Raw genomic sequence first — 14,122 nt, forward strand, 5'->3', positions numbered from 1 at the left:
CTGGCTATGAACTTCCTTATTCTAGTCCCTTCGTACATCATCACATTCAAACCAGCGGACTAAAGTCCGTTGGAAAGACCGTCGGACCTTTGATGCTGAAAAGTCCGCTCGTGTGTATGCGCCATCAGGGATCTTTTTTACCTCTCAAAAGATTATGTACGCGGCATAAGGGATTATGTATGCGCCATAAGGGATCTTTTTTACCTCTCAAAAGATTTGCATATCTGTCCATCCATTTCTGAGATTTACACAGCTCTGCTACATAACACAGCCCTGTCTAACAGGGGAGGAGTTCTGATTTCTCTCTGCTGCAGTTAAGTAACACTTACAAATCTTTTCCCTCCCCAGACTGTTACAGTCACTCTGTTCTCTCTTCCTATAAGTATGTCTTTTGTTAGCATATGAACACTGCAACTAACCTGGCTAGCTCTTCTCCCCCTCCCAGTCGGAGCTCTTCTGTACAGAAACTCCAAGAGGCTTATATCAAGCCTACATGCATATATACACTAGGGCCAAGTTAGACAGGAGCCAACCAACCTACTAGCAGCATGTCTTTGGAGTGTGGGATAAAGCTAGAGTACCAAGAGGAAAGCCACACAAGCACAGGGAGACCATTTAAACCGTCAGATATGATATTTTATTCATAGTCCCGCTACGGTGACAGCCGACACTATAATGAATATCACTTCAGAATACAAAATGGCAGACTCTTCTCTGTAGCTGAAATCTACACTCATAATGCTGATTATGGACATAGTGGACATATAATTATAATCTTTAGACCTATTCTAAGGATGTTTAAATAATTCTGTAGGCCCATCAATACGAACAATCCAAGATTACCTCCTAAGTGTGTTATGAAGTGTTAACGATGATCTGAAGATGACAGAAAAGATATATGTAATCAGTAGACTTTGATGATATAATTAGCCTAGAGATGAAACTGCGTATATTAACCCGCTCAAGCCTAAGGTAATGCGCCTATAATTTACCGTATATATACTAACATTTAGTGTTCTTGGTATTCACACAGGAGGGAACACAAAAAAAAACAAAACTGTTTCTGTGACTATAAGGTAAAATCTTATAATTAGGGAACTTAAAGCTTAACTTCAATTTTTTTTGTTTTTTTGTTTTGGAAGACATACATTTAAAGCTGGGCTCCAGGCTTACCTTGCTCTTGCACAGTTGTACAGGCTCCTATCCTGTACTGAAACTGCTCACTTTGATTTCACTGCACACTGTGAGATACTCAGTTTGCATCAGAAACTGCAGCAAATCAGATAGAACCTACCTTATTTCCCGGCAGAGAATGTTCCACATCATTTAGCCTTTTTCTCCCCAGCTGGACTGTCCCTCTCCTACCCCTTTCATTAGTTGCATTGGGTTCTATTTTTTTCAATCAAGACTGAACATTACATGTGGGCATTGCCACTGCTTTCTGTTTTTAGGAAGCTATAAAGCCTCGTACACACGATCAGATTTTCCGACGGGAATTGTGTGATGACAGGCTGTTGGTGGAAAATCCGACCGTCTGTACGCTCCATCGGACAATTGTTGGCCAACTTTCCACGGACAAATGTTGGATGGCAGGTTTATAAATTTTCCACGGACAATGGTCTGTTGTTGGATTTTCTGAGTGTGTGTACACAAGTCCGTCGGACAAAAGTCCAAAGTACAAACATGCATGCTCGGAAGCAAAGACAAGCCAGAAGCGGTCGGTCTTGTAAACTAGCGTTCCTAATGGAGAATTAACATTTGTGACGCGGCAAATTATGAAATGTAGAAATACAGCGCACAATTCTCTTCTTCTTTAATGGGATAATAATGAAGCTGCTTTGCTGGTGATACTGATGGAGTTCTGCCAAACGTATTTTAAAAGACTTTTTTTTCTAGTGATATCAAGAATAATATTATTATGCTTTTTTTTTTCTGGGCAAGTTACCACAACACCATTATCCTGTAGTTTTTAAGATCAAAGATACAACTATGTTGGTGTCCCTTGTCAATTTTACATTGTATTTTTTTAAATGTAACTGCCTACTCCCAAACTGTCGTTTGAAGTAAAACACATAGCCAAGTATTATTCTACACAATTTTTTAATTGTGCATTAAAAAAAGAAAACAAATAAAATTAGACATGCTATCTGCCAATAGAACTTAACCAAAAAGTGCATTCTATGCATCCAAAAATATAGAAAATATACCAAATCAAATCATTATTCAACCAAAAAAATAATGTCAAAGCAATAACTCCAAGGCCAATAATAAATAACACATTATCTCCTTCGATTCCGCAACATGTCTGGTTGACGAACGGCCGTCAGAAACGAACTGAAAAGCACGAAATGAAAAGTGCAAATCAACACTCACCAAACTTCTACTAACACGAAACTAGCAGAAGGAGCCCAAAGGGTGGCACTTGACAATTGAACTTCCTCTTTATCGGCTCGTAGTACGTCTAGTATGTCACTACGTTCGTGTTTGTTGGCCGACAATTGTGTGCTGTTTGTATGCAAGACAAGTTTTTGGCCAACGCCCTTCGGACCAAAGTCTGAGGCTTTGTCTGTGGAAAATCCGATCGTGTTTACAAGACTTTACCTGCCTACATTGCATAAAAAAGCACAAATACCTAGTGGTGATGTCACTCTGGCTAAACTGTCTAAAATAAAGTATGTTTCTTCTTTGAGCAATGGATATCTGTTTAAGGTTTTTTTGTGGTGACCATCTATTTTACAACTAGCTGAGAAATCACCCTCTTGGCACAATCTTATCAATCTTTGAGATTTTTATTTTATTTATTTATTTCAGGTACTTATATAGCGCCGTCAATTTACGCAGTGCTTTACATATACATTGTACATTCACATCAATCCCTACCCTCAAGGAGCTTACAATCTAAGGTCCCTAACTCACATTCATACATACTAGGGACAATTTGGACAGGATCCAATGAACCTACCAGCATGTCTTTGGAGTGTGGGAGGAAACCCACGCAAGCACAGGGAGGGAGAACATGCAGACTCCAGGCAGGTAGTGTCGTGGTTGAGATGGACTTCTTTTCTGCTCACCTGGTCTCTAAACATAATTTTCATTTGCAACTTTTCCTGTTTAGACTAAAGCCTGGTACACAACAGCTCTGCTGAGCTGTTGTGTTCTGACAGGGGGACGCCCCCCTCCAGAACACTCCATTCAGTGTTTTCAGCCATTGGCTGAGGGCGCTGATTGGGAGCTGGTCGGTTGCTGGTTTTCCAGCATGCTTATCTGACAGAAGCCCGCCAAACAGCCGGCTGCCTTACACACGGGCCGAATGACGGACGTTTTTTATTGAACCGGCCCATGTCGCCCGGCAGTCAGCTGTTGTGTACAGGGCCTAAGGAGCAGGTGAGAAGTGTGCTACAGAATCTTCTAAAGTAACAGGGCCTGATACTAGGGGGACATTAATCAATGGAAAAACTTTAATCAAGATAAGCAGCTGTAATATGGGGGATATTTAGCTCTCATGATAGATGCATTTGTAAAGTGAGTTCACATCAGACAGGCACTATAGTTAAAGCGGGGGTTCACCCACACCCCCAAAAAAAAAAAATATTAAAAGCCAGCAGCTACAAATACTGCAGCTGCTGACTTTTAATACATGGCCACTTACCTGTCCCAGGGTCCAGCGATGTCGGCAGGGGACGCCGAGAACCCGCTCGGTTCTCGGCAGCTGCCGCCGCCATCCTAGGTGAGGGAATCAGGAAGTGAAGCGTTGCGGCTTCACTTCCCGGTTCCCTACTGCGCATGCGCGAGTCGCGCTGCGCGTCCCGAGTGGTCCCCGCTCTCTCCTGGGAGCTGTGTGCTCCCAGGAGACAGCGCGGTGGGGACAAGAAGAGGCATAGACTCCCATGGGAGTCTATGCCGGAAGTGGGTGCAAATACCTGTCTTAGACAGGTATCTGCACCCCCCTCCCCCCTGAAAGGTGCCAAATGTGACACCGGAGGGGGGGAGGGTTCCGAAAAGCGGAAGTTCCATTTTTGTGTGGAACTCCGCTTTAAGGGATCAGTAGCCAACTTTTTTTAAATAAAAAGTAAAGTAGACGTTCAACACAAATGCATAGCCCATGCAGGGGTTCTTCTCCAGTAAACAAAAATAACAAAAATGCCAAGCCACCTGGTTCTTCGGCTCATTTTAGCCTCCGTTGCAGTACCTTGCTGCATGGGCCCACTCCTGGCCTCCAAAAAAGTTTCATTAGCCCCCCTGGGTTTTTCTCACTCTTTCAGAAACTACCACATTTCCTCCAGCCCCACCTGGACCCACTAGCCACCTCAGCTTTCTTGGCCTCCCAGACTCTCTCTTGGTCTCCCAGGCCCACATAGCTTTACCAAATTACCCAGTTCTTTGGGCCAGAAGTCCCCCACACAAGGGATGCAGTCTCTGACAGGAACAGCCAGATCTCATGACAGGGCTCTGTCTCCAAATGAGCTATGCTCAGATCTGACTAATAATGATCCTGCCCACTTGTGTACTCACACAGGTTTCAGGCAACTAGCAAAGCCTGAACACTGGACCCCACCCAAGGTGTTTTGGAACCCTTAAGCTCCAGGTCCCAATCTGGAACTGCAAATTCCAGAGAAAACTTTAGACATGGTTTTTCCCTGGCTTACAAAACACCTGCTGAAGCTTCTCAAACTGAATCTTTAGAGTCCAGTGTCATTTCTAACTTCATAATCTAAATCCACATAGTGACAGGGCCTAACACTGTCACACACCTTTTAAAAATGACATCAGTTTGTATCCATTGACCATCCAGGCAGTCTCCAGCATGCTGCTTTGCCTCTGTATCCTGTAAACATTCTGGTAAGTGCTAATGCCCGGATGAATTTATTTATTTTTTTTTGCCCCTGAAACGCGTTGGATGCCTGTTGCCCTGTTGTCATTTGCGGATTATGTTTTTGTACTCTTTCTGGTTTAAGTACACATAGACTTCCCAGTTTGAGTGACCTCAAACCATTATGCCCTGTACACACGGTCGGACTTTCCGACGGAATATGAGCTTGTTGTCGGAAATTACAACCGTGTGTGGGCTCCATTGGACTTTTTCCATCGGAATTACCGACACAAAGCTTGAGAGCAGGCTATAAAATTTTCCGACAACAAAATACGTTTGCGTAAATTCCGACCGTGTGTGGACAATTCCGACGCACAAAGTGCCACGCATGCTCAGAATAAATTAAGAGATGGAAGCTATTGGCTACTGCCCCGTTTATAGTCCCTACGTACATTTTTTATGTCACCGCGTTCACCACGATCGGATTTTCCGACAACTTTGTGCAACCATGTGTATGCAAAACAAGTTTTGAGCCAACATCCGTCGGAAAAAATCCATGGATTTTGTTGTCGGAATGTCTGATCAATGTCCGATCGTGTGTACAGGGCATTAGCCTTCATGAAGGCCCCGCTTCCTTAGGATTCCAGTATTTTGACAAGCAGAAAGCTGACCTTATAAGTGACAATTTGTAAATCAATTTCAACCACTTTTCATCCACTGGGAAATGCAAGTGCGATCGCAAATAATCTCCAGAAATCTACCACTCATGAATTTGATTGATCTCCAGATTTTGGTCAATTGAAAAGTCGAAAGTTGGCAAAATACTGACATCTTTAATACAGTCGATTGAAAGATCTAATAAAAAAATGAAAGAAATCTATGACAGCATTTTCGAAAGTGATTGGATTTTCCTGCTTGGTTCGATCAGAGTATCTCCTTGTGGTTGTTCAAAATCATCATTTTATGTCTTTTGATTGCTTTGCAATGTGAACAAAAAAATGGAATTGAAAGTTGCCACATCTTTGGCTGTCTGTAAATGGGTTCTCCACCATTCTTAACAAAGATTCTTTTTTAGAAGTCATCAAAGGTATACTTGAACATAAACTAGTATAAAAAGAAACAGAGCTTTGGTTCATACAACCAGCTAGACGTTTGCTTTGGTTTGGTAATCTGCATTGGAGAAGTTACCGCTAGACATGAATTGATTGTCTGAGGTAACACCTCCCCCCAACACACACACACGCAAACCATCTTCCCCCTTTGATTTTCACGCTAGGCACTATACAGCCATTCTCAACCAGGGTGCCAAACATCCAAAGGTTCCTCCAGTGGTTGAGAGAGGTTCCTTGGATTGTGGCTGATTGGACTCACAGTTCTGGAGTTAATGCCATCTTGGCATCTCTGACCACCATTGTAAGGCGGACATTCTTTCCACTGACTGCCAATGTAAGGGGCATTCTTACCACAGACCCCTGATAAAGTTTAGCAGAGGTTCCCTGAGAACTGAATTTTTGTTCCCTGAGGTCAAAAGATCAAGAAAGCTGCTACAATGTGGATAGCATATGGCATTGCAGGATGTCAATACATTTCTATCACAGAGCCACCCACTAAAATATTTGATTGGAGCGTTTGCCCTGGCATCTTATGTTTCTTTTTCTCCAGCCTTGGGGAAAATTAGCATCTTAATCAGCATCATTAGTCTTAAGTGCTGCACCTTGAGAGCTCTGCTTTGTAACGCTGCAGCTGCTGGTCTTTACTTTTCAGCTGCAGTGGATTCTTTGCAGCTGTTGCAGGTTGACGCTGGGTTTCTTTGTTTGATTAGTAGTGGTGATGTTTTCTACAGCACCTTCATATTCTGTAGAGTTGTGCCAGGCCTTTCATACAGTGATCTAGCTGATTTGCGCAAACAAGGCCCAACAGTTTTGTCTGAAATACTAAGCATGTATTTTAGTAAAAGAGTGTACAAAATTCTGATCTTGCCACTCTGGTTCCTTGAGCTCTAGTGAAGAGAACCATTGACTGCTAGACACACAAGTAGGTCAAGTCAAAAACGTACTGTTTTTGTGTTGGGCGGAGTGGGGAAAGGTTAGAGTCTCTAATAGATTCTGATAACTATATCTTCATTTAGTGAAGAGGTAATTTCCATTCACTTCCTGTCTTGCCTGACACCTTCTTTTCAGGACAGGATAAAAGAGGGGGGTATCCCAAAATAGAGACCCAGACAACAAGACTGAACCAAACCTTTTCAACTATTCAAAAAATAGATTATTTCTCTCTCTCTCTCTCTCTCTCTCTCTCTCTCTTCCTGTTGGGAAGGGTTTCTCTAATTTCCTGTTCGGTCTGTCATCAGTCACTAGGACAGGAGGTGAGGGAAATCTCCATAATGGGGCCAGAGATTGCCAAAGATCCCCAATAGACATACTAACCCTTTCCAACTCTTTGCAAATAGATATATTTTGTACTGTTCAACCCAAAAATGTAAAACAAGTTCCAAAATGCTGTAGAGGAGGACCCTTGCTCTCTGTGTGGAAGCAGTGGTCTCTCTGCAGAAGTCCAACACACTTCCTGCTGAGTCAGAACTAGAGCTCTCTTCAATCAGTAGGAAGCATGAGCCTTTCTGAATAGAGAACTCCAGCCTTGAGTCAGTAGGGGACATGCCAGACCAAGTCTGCTACTTTCAGAGAGCAAGGGTCCTTCTCTACAGCATGCTGGCAGGGGAAAGGCTTTTCTACTCAAGCCGTGGCTGATTTATAAAGTTAACAACCTGTAAGGTTTTGCACACATTTTGTTTTTTTAAACCTTGAATGTATTTTATCAATTTAAAGTGTAAGTTCAATTGAGCTTTAAGAATACACGGCTAAAAAGTCACAGGCAAAATAAGATACGAAATAAGGTGAACTTGAGCTTCAAACCTGCAATCTTTCAAAAGCCCACCGTAGAAAATAGCTAAATGGGGAAAAAAAAATCTATTTTACAGGAAAGTCCTGGCTCTGGCACGGCACGTAAGCCTTGCCTCTTTTATTTTTTTGTATATCCACATATCATGCGACTTTATGGATGTCTGCTGTGGCGATGCCCTTCAAGAAGAAAAGCTTTTTTCCATTTTGTTCCATAAAGAATATTATTTTTCTGCCAGCCAATTTTCTCTGTTAGTCACTAATTGGCTACATAAATCTCCAGTGTTGAGAATGAGGAATGTGTCGGTGTCATAGAGTGTAATCTTCAGCCTTATTTACCAATTCATTAAGATTCATTGATGCAGGATCGGTGAGAGGAAATGACAGCATAAATCAGCCCTCCAACATAATGACCCTAATCAGCTGGGAATTGCTGGAAATGTCAGTATGAACTATGTCCTTGTATTAGTGGCACTGTACATTGTCATTGCGCTTCTTTATGAGCGGGACGCATCCTCCTGACACGGACTGTATTTAACGAAAAAGAGTTGTTAAAATCTCGATTCCATTAAACCTATGAGATCCATACAAGGTCCTGTAGTATTTAGCCTCGTGGCCTTTACCTTCATGGTAACTGCTTAATGGAGCCGCGGTTTAATGCACATTTAGAGTACACCTGAGTGTGAAGAAAAAAAAAAAAAGGGGGGGTCTGAAAAAGAGGAACCTGATTTACGACTTGCGGCGTCGCTTAACCCAATCATCCCAGACATCATTGCCAACAGACAAAACACTGTGCTGTGTATTAAGTGCCATTTCCTAGTGTCAGATCTGAAAATGAGGCCACATTCTGAATGATCAAGATGGACGACAGTTGGATGTTAAGGTTAACCTTGAGGGCTTTGATTTTTTTTTTTTTTGGTAATATCTAAGTTAACCCTAATCAAGTGCTAAAATCATTCTTCATGGGCTACCTGTATAACCTAAAGAAGAACTGTAAGCAGACATAAAATACCCACAGTTAATCCGGGTATATATATTCATTACAATCTACAAATACAGCAAATCTCTGGGCAAAACCTTTTTTATTTTTTTTATTTTGGATAGGGTGGCACTCTGTTAAGTTTCAGTTGCTTATATGTGAACCAAAAGGAGCAGCAAACCATTGTCTCGAGCCCAAAAAGTCCTTTATTCTTGTCACAATAATACAACAGGAAAGCAAAAGGCAGTCAATGCGTTTTGGGGGTCTCAATTTCTCCTTCATCTGGGCTACAATACTAATGGAAGAATCCATAACAGGTGTTGAAAAAAATAAATCTCTGTTTTTATGAGGAATGTTCTACTTCAATAAAATAGATGTTTTTAGACTGTTTAGAATTTTTATGTTCTATGTTTTTCTACACCTCTTATGGAAATATTTATATCGTTTCCATTTGTATTCTAGCCCTAATGAATAGGAGAGTCTGTGGACCCCCGAAATGCATTGACTGCTTTTTCTGTTATTATTTGTGACAAGAATAAAGGACATTTTGGACCCTAAAAGTTATTTAGTACTATTGGTTCACTTATAGTCTGATTTCTCAACCTAGATGACCCCTTTGTCTTGGGGGTCTCCAGCTTTGTGGATAGCTGTCGATCTAAATCAGGCTCAACTAATTATTTCTTTTGACAGGCTGTGGCCTCACCTCCACCTTTCTTTGAGGTTTTTATTGCTGTCTGTATTTCTATACGGAGAGAATTTCCTACTCTGTTTGCACTGGTGACCACCGTTATCAAGAGAAAAAGTGAGGAGAATTCCAACATTTAGAATTGTTCCTTAAACAAGAGGTAAGGGGAAAACTTCCAATGGGGGACATCTGTCCCCAAGACAACGGAGGTAAATTGACCTTATATTAGGAGACTTCCTCTCACTTCCTGTTATGTCTCTGGGACTGAAAGTAAAGGTAGTTTTCCCCAGTGGTACACAGACAGCAAAATAAAAAAAAAACTGATGGATAACAAAATGGATATAAATACACTTTACACTTTATGACAAACTTTTTTTCAGATTTGGATAGAATGGTGAGGGGATAGAACCACTGTCTGGTTTTATTGCTGTCTGTGTCCCCATTAGGGAATTTTCACACTCTTTATTTGTCCTGGTCATTGGTGCCTCTAGAAAGGAAAGTGAAGGTAAATCCAAAATTTTGAGTTGCCACTAGAACAAGGATAAAGGGGAAATCTTCCAATGGGGACAGTTATTCCCATGACACCAATATTTCACATTGGAAAGATTTCATGTCACATACTAGTGAGTCTACAAGTCAGCAAGTGAAGTGAAATCACCCTAATGGAACAAAGTGGGCAAAGAAAAAAAAAGCAAAGAAAAAAAAAAAAACACAAGCTAGCATTTTTAATCTTCCTGTACTCCAGCATTTTTCAACATTTTTGCCCAAGAAGAACCCCTGAAATAATATTTAGGTCTTTGGGAACCCCTTGGGGAATCCAATTAGTTGGTGGTCAATGAGCCAGTGGTAAGAATGCCCCATTTACAGTAGAGGTCAAAATGTCACTTTCAAGGACAGTGAAAAAGAACGTTGGTGTCATGAAGCGGGCTCTGCCAGGTGGCATTGGACCCAGAACTAGACAGGCATCATCAAATGGGAGGTTAATCAGCCACAATTGAGAATAGCTGCCCTGCTCTATCCACAATACTGGCTAAACCGAATTGCAGATTTTTAGAAAGCAACCTGCATTTGTATTTTAGCTGTGAGCTAAGGTGATGTTGCCTTACAGTAGAGACTACAAGAGGCTGTATAGACGCACATTGCACAGGGATGTTCCACTGAAGTCACCATTAAGAAACTCACCATGAGAAATGCCATGCAGCAGAGCCAGACAGCAATATTGACTCATCTGTGTCAGACAATGAAATGTGGACTTGAGTTTGTCTTTAAAGTGTATCTCTAACTTTCTGATAACTAACATGTTGCAAGGAAAGCCAGTAAAGCCCTTGAAGTATCCAGTCTACATGTCAGATCCTCAAAAATTCCTACAAAATAAAAAAATAAATAAATATTGCACCTACCTGTTACAGTTTTGTGTGGATACAGATACATTGGATCGTTGTTTTCAGGATCTATTTTATCCAGTGACCTCAAAAGCAAGATTTCAGGACATGAGTTTCCAGCTCCACCCATCCTCTCAGGCTGTCACAAGGAATGACATTGGATTGCAACATGAAATTCTGTTTTGGTATGATGTAAAATGTTGCAGAAGGAGTAAGACTTGTATGGGTTTGGAGTAAGATTCGAGATATTCAAATGGTGACTACAGTAAAACCTTGGATTGCGAGCATAATTCGTTCCGGAAACATGCTTGTAATCCAAAGCACTTGTATATCAAAGCAAATTTCCCCATAAGAAATAATGGAAACTCAAATGATTCGTTCCACAACCATTTATTCATAGGTTCTTCAGTTTATAGACCATATAAAAAGATTATAGCAATGTGATAGGTTGTGTAACCATAAAATGTCCATCCACAAATAGAAGCCTCCACAAGGGGATTAGAAGCAAAATCCAGCAGGAGCTACTGAGTATAAAAGAGAAGAGAGGCGCCTCTAAAACTTTTTCGTGGAAGGGAGTTTAACAAGATACGTGGCCACTCATTAAAATTAGAAGAAAAGAGGTATAAAGAGGTATAACCTTAAACTACGTAGAGGGTTATTTACTGTAAGAGCGGCAAGGATGTGGAATTCTCTTCCACAGGCGGTGGTCTCAGCGGGGAGCATCGATAGTTTCAAAAAACTATTCGATAAGCACCTGAACAACCGCAACATACAGGGATATGCAATGTAATACTGACATATAATCACATACATAGGTTGGACTTGATGGACTTGTGTCTTTTTTCCACCTCACCTACTATGTACGGTAACTAAATGTAGCAATATGTTGCTAAATGTTGTACCTTCATTAAATGTAACCATATTGCTACACTGAGACACTTAGACTACACTCTCTTCTCTTTTATACTTAGTTGTGAAATGACGCTACTCTTATATCAAGACATCGCTTGAATATCAAGTCAAAATTTATTAAAAAATGTTGCTTGTCTTGCAAAACGCTCTCAAACCAAGTTACTCTCAAACCAAGGTTTTACTGTAGTTGGTGATTTAAACCAGATTTGGTTGGACTTACCCTTTAAATGTATGCCTGTGCAAATTAAAATGACCACAGCACAAAGTGTTTTACCTCCTATGGCCATAATCACACCTGAATGTTTTGTAGCTTTAAATTCAAAAATGTTCAACACTCAAAATCCCATGATTCCCCTTCAAGGTAATGTCATAAGTGCTAGTATGCATCCACTTAAATAAAGACTTGGCTTAAAACGAAGCCCTGCAGCTGCGCACTGTCACTGCTGTCAGGGTTTCTTCACCCGGTCTTCCTTCCAGGTTCACAGGCTCCAGCTGTTTGAATGGTTGAGCCACGATGACGTCACTCCTGCACATAGGACTCACGATCACAGGACAGCACTCTCGATGGACGCCACACTTGAGTATGACAAACATGTGAATATCTCCTAAATGGTGCATGTATAGGAGATATTCATTTTATCTACATGTAAGCTTTATTATAATAAACTTACTTGTAGGTAAAAGTGACAAAGCGGAGTTTACTACTGCTTTAATTGTGCCTGTTCACACCTGATCGTAGTATCACTTCCTTTAAGCTTCGAGCCTTTTCTTTGTCCCAATAAACTTCCATGGGAGTGCCTGAAAAGTGCGCGTACCGCATATTTTTTCCTTGGTAACTTGCTTTCCATTTGCTAAAAATAATTAAAAAAAAAAAAAACACACTTCCAGTGAAGTGACTGGAAATGAAACCAATCCTCCTACAGAAATTGTACCTGTTTATCTGCTGTCTTCTTCTCTCTACATAAGTTCAAAGTCCAGAATTTATGCAGCTTATCTGAGTTGTCAGATAAAAAAGGGGATGGAGAGCTGGAGTTAAACCCTGCAGAGCTCTTTGAGGAGAGCTTCGAGAGCTGATTGGAAGGAAGAGACCCCCCTCCCCTTTCGTACAGCACACAGGAACACAGCTGAGGCTGATAATCTGCTGGAGCTCCGTCCTCTGTCACCTTTTTTCTCTTGGTGTCAGGAAAACTTGTCAGAAATGATTAATGCTGATAGCGAAGGAATGAGACAGTAGACAGAAATCACACTTAGTGCTCTTAATTGAGACAAGTACACACTATAGAGGGATGTGCTTTTTTCATATTGCATGTCTGAGGTTTACAATACCTTTAAACCTCAGATTTCCTGCAAAAATACTCAGTGCCTATATAAATGCTAATAAAAAGTTTGTAAAATTACCAAGATTCTCAGCTTAAGTGTGAATGCAGCCCAAAAGTTTCATGTAATTGTTCGTTAAGTAAAGTCACCATAGTTCAAAATTTCTAAACATTTTTTATGCCATCTATAAGAAAAAAAAAAAAAAAAAAAAAAGCAAAATCCATTTTCTGGATATTTTGTTGTCTCAAAGCAAAGCCGTTAGCCGCTCCACTTTCCATGCTTCTGATGAAGTATTTGTTCATGAACCCAGGGTCGAAAGTTAAGTTTTCAGTTTTATATATATCTTTTTTTTTTCTATTTTTATTTCTGTATTTTGTATTGAGCCTGATGGTAAACCAATTTTTTAATCAGAAACATCTTTAATCTCTGGTACAAGACCGAGTAAGACCTGCTACAGAACAAGACGAGTTTACTTAATCTTGACAGCTTTTGCTGTAATCTTACTCTGCTTGTGACAAGTCAGACTTAAAGATTTATAACTGCTTAATCAAATGTCTAGAAGACGCAGAAAATGTTATCATCGGACTTCCTTTCACATGACTTAGTGAGGCCTGAATAGACCGTTAGATAAGTGGCAGCAGAATCCATGCTCTGTAATAATTCCGAGTTGACTAACACTTTGAGAGAAAAGCTTTTACATTCCACAATGTATAATTGACCTGTGCAATCTTCTTTGTTTTTTTGTTTTTTTTTGTTTTTTTTTTTTGTTGTGTTTTGAAATTGCTGGCTACTTTAATTGCACCCACTGTTATCTTTTTTACAGTGGGAGCTCAGCGGCGGGTACCATGGACTCGATATCCGCCGGCACCGGCCGATTGTTCAGTACACAGGAAGAACGATGATCTGCCTATGTAAACAGGGCAGATCGCCATTCTGTCAGTAGGGAAGGCATGGATCCTGTGTTCCTGCAAAGCAGGGACAAGGATCCATGCCTTCCCCTAGTAAAAGCACCTCCCACAGTACACAAAATCATTAGTTAGGCACACAGTTAACCTTTTGATCACCCCTGATGTTAACCCCGTTCCAGCCAGTGTCATTAGTACAGTGACAGTGCATATTTTTTAGCACTGATCAATGTAA

The 14,122-nt window shown here is 40.9% G+C and overlaps 1 protein-coding gene across 19 annotated transcripts in view; it reads left to right on the forward strand.

Moving 5' to 3' along the window:
• The window catches only part of FOXP1 (forkhead box P1), a 1,122,086-nt gene that overhangs the window by 612,344 nt on the left and 495,620 nt on the right, over nucleotides 1-14,122 (forward strand). The window lies entirely within an intron of this gene.

Source organism: Aquarana catesbeiana, linkage group LG07 (assembly GCF_042186555.1).
Source record: "Aquarana catesbeiana isolate 2022-GZ linkage group LG07, ASM4218655v1, whole genome shotgun sequence".
Classification (NCBI taxonomy): Eukaryota; Metazoa; Chordata; class Amphibia; order Anura; family Ranidae; genus Aquarana; species Aquarana catesbeiana.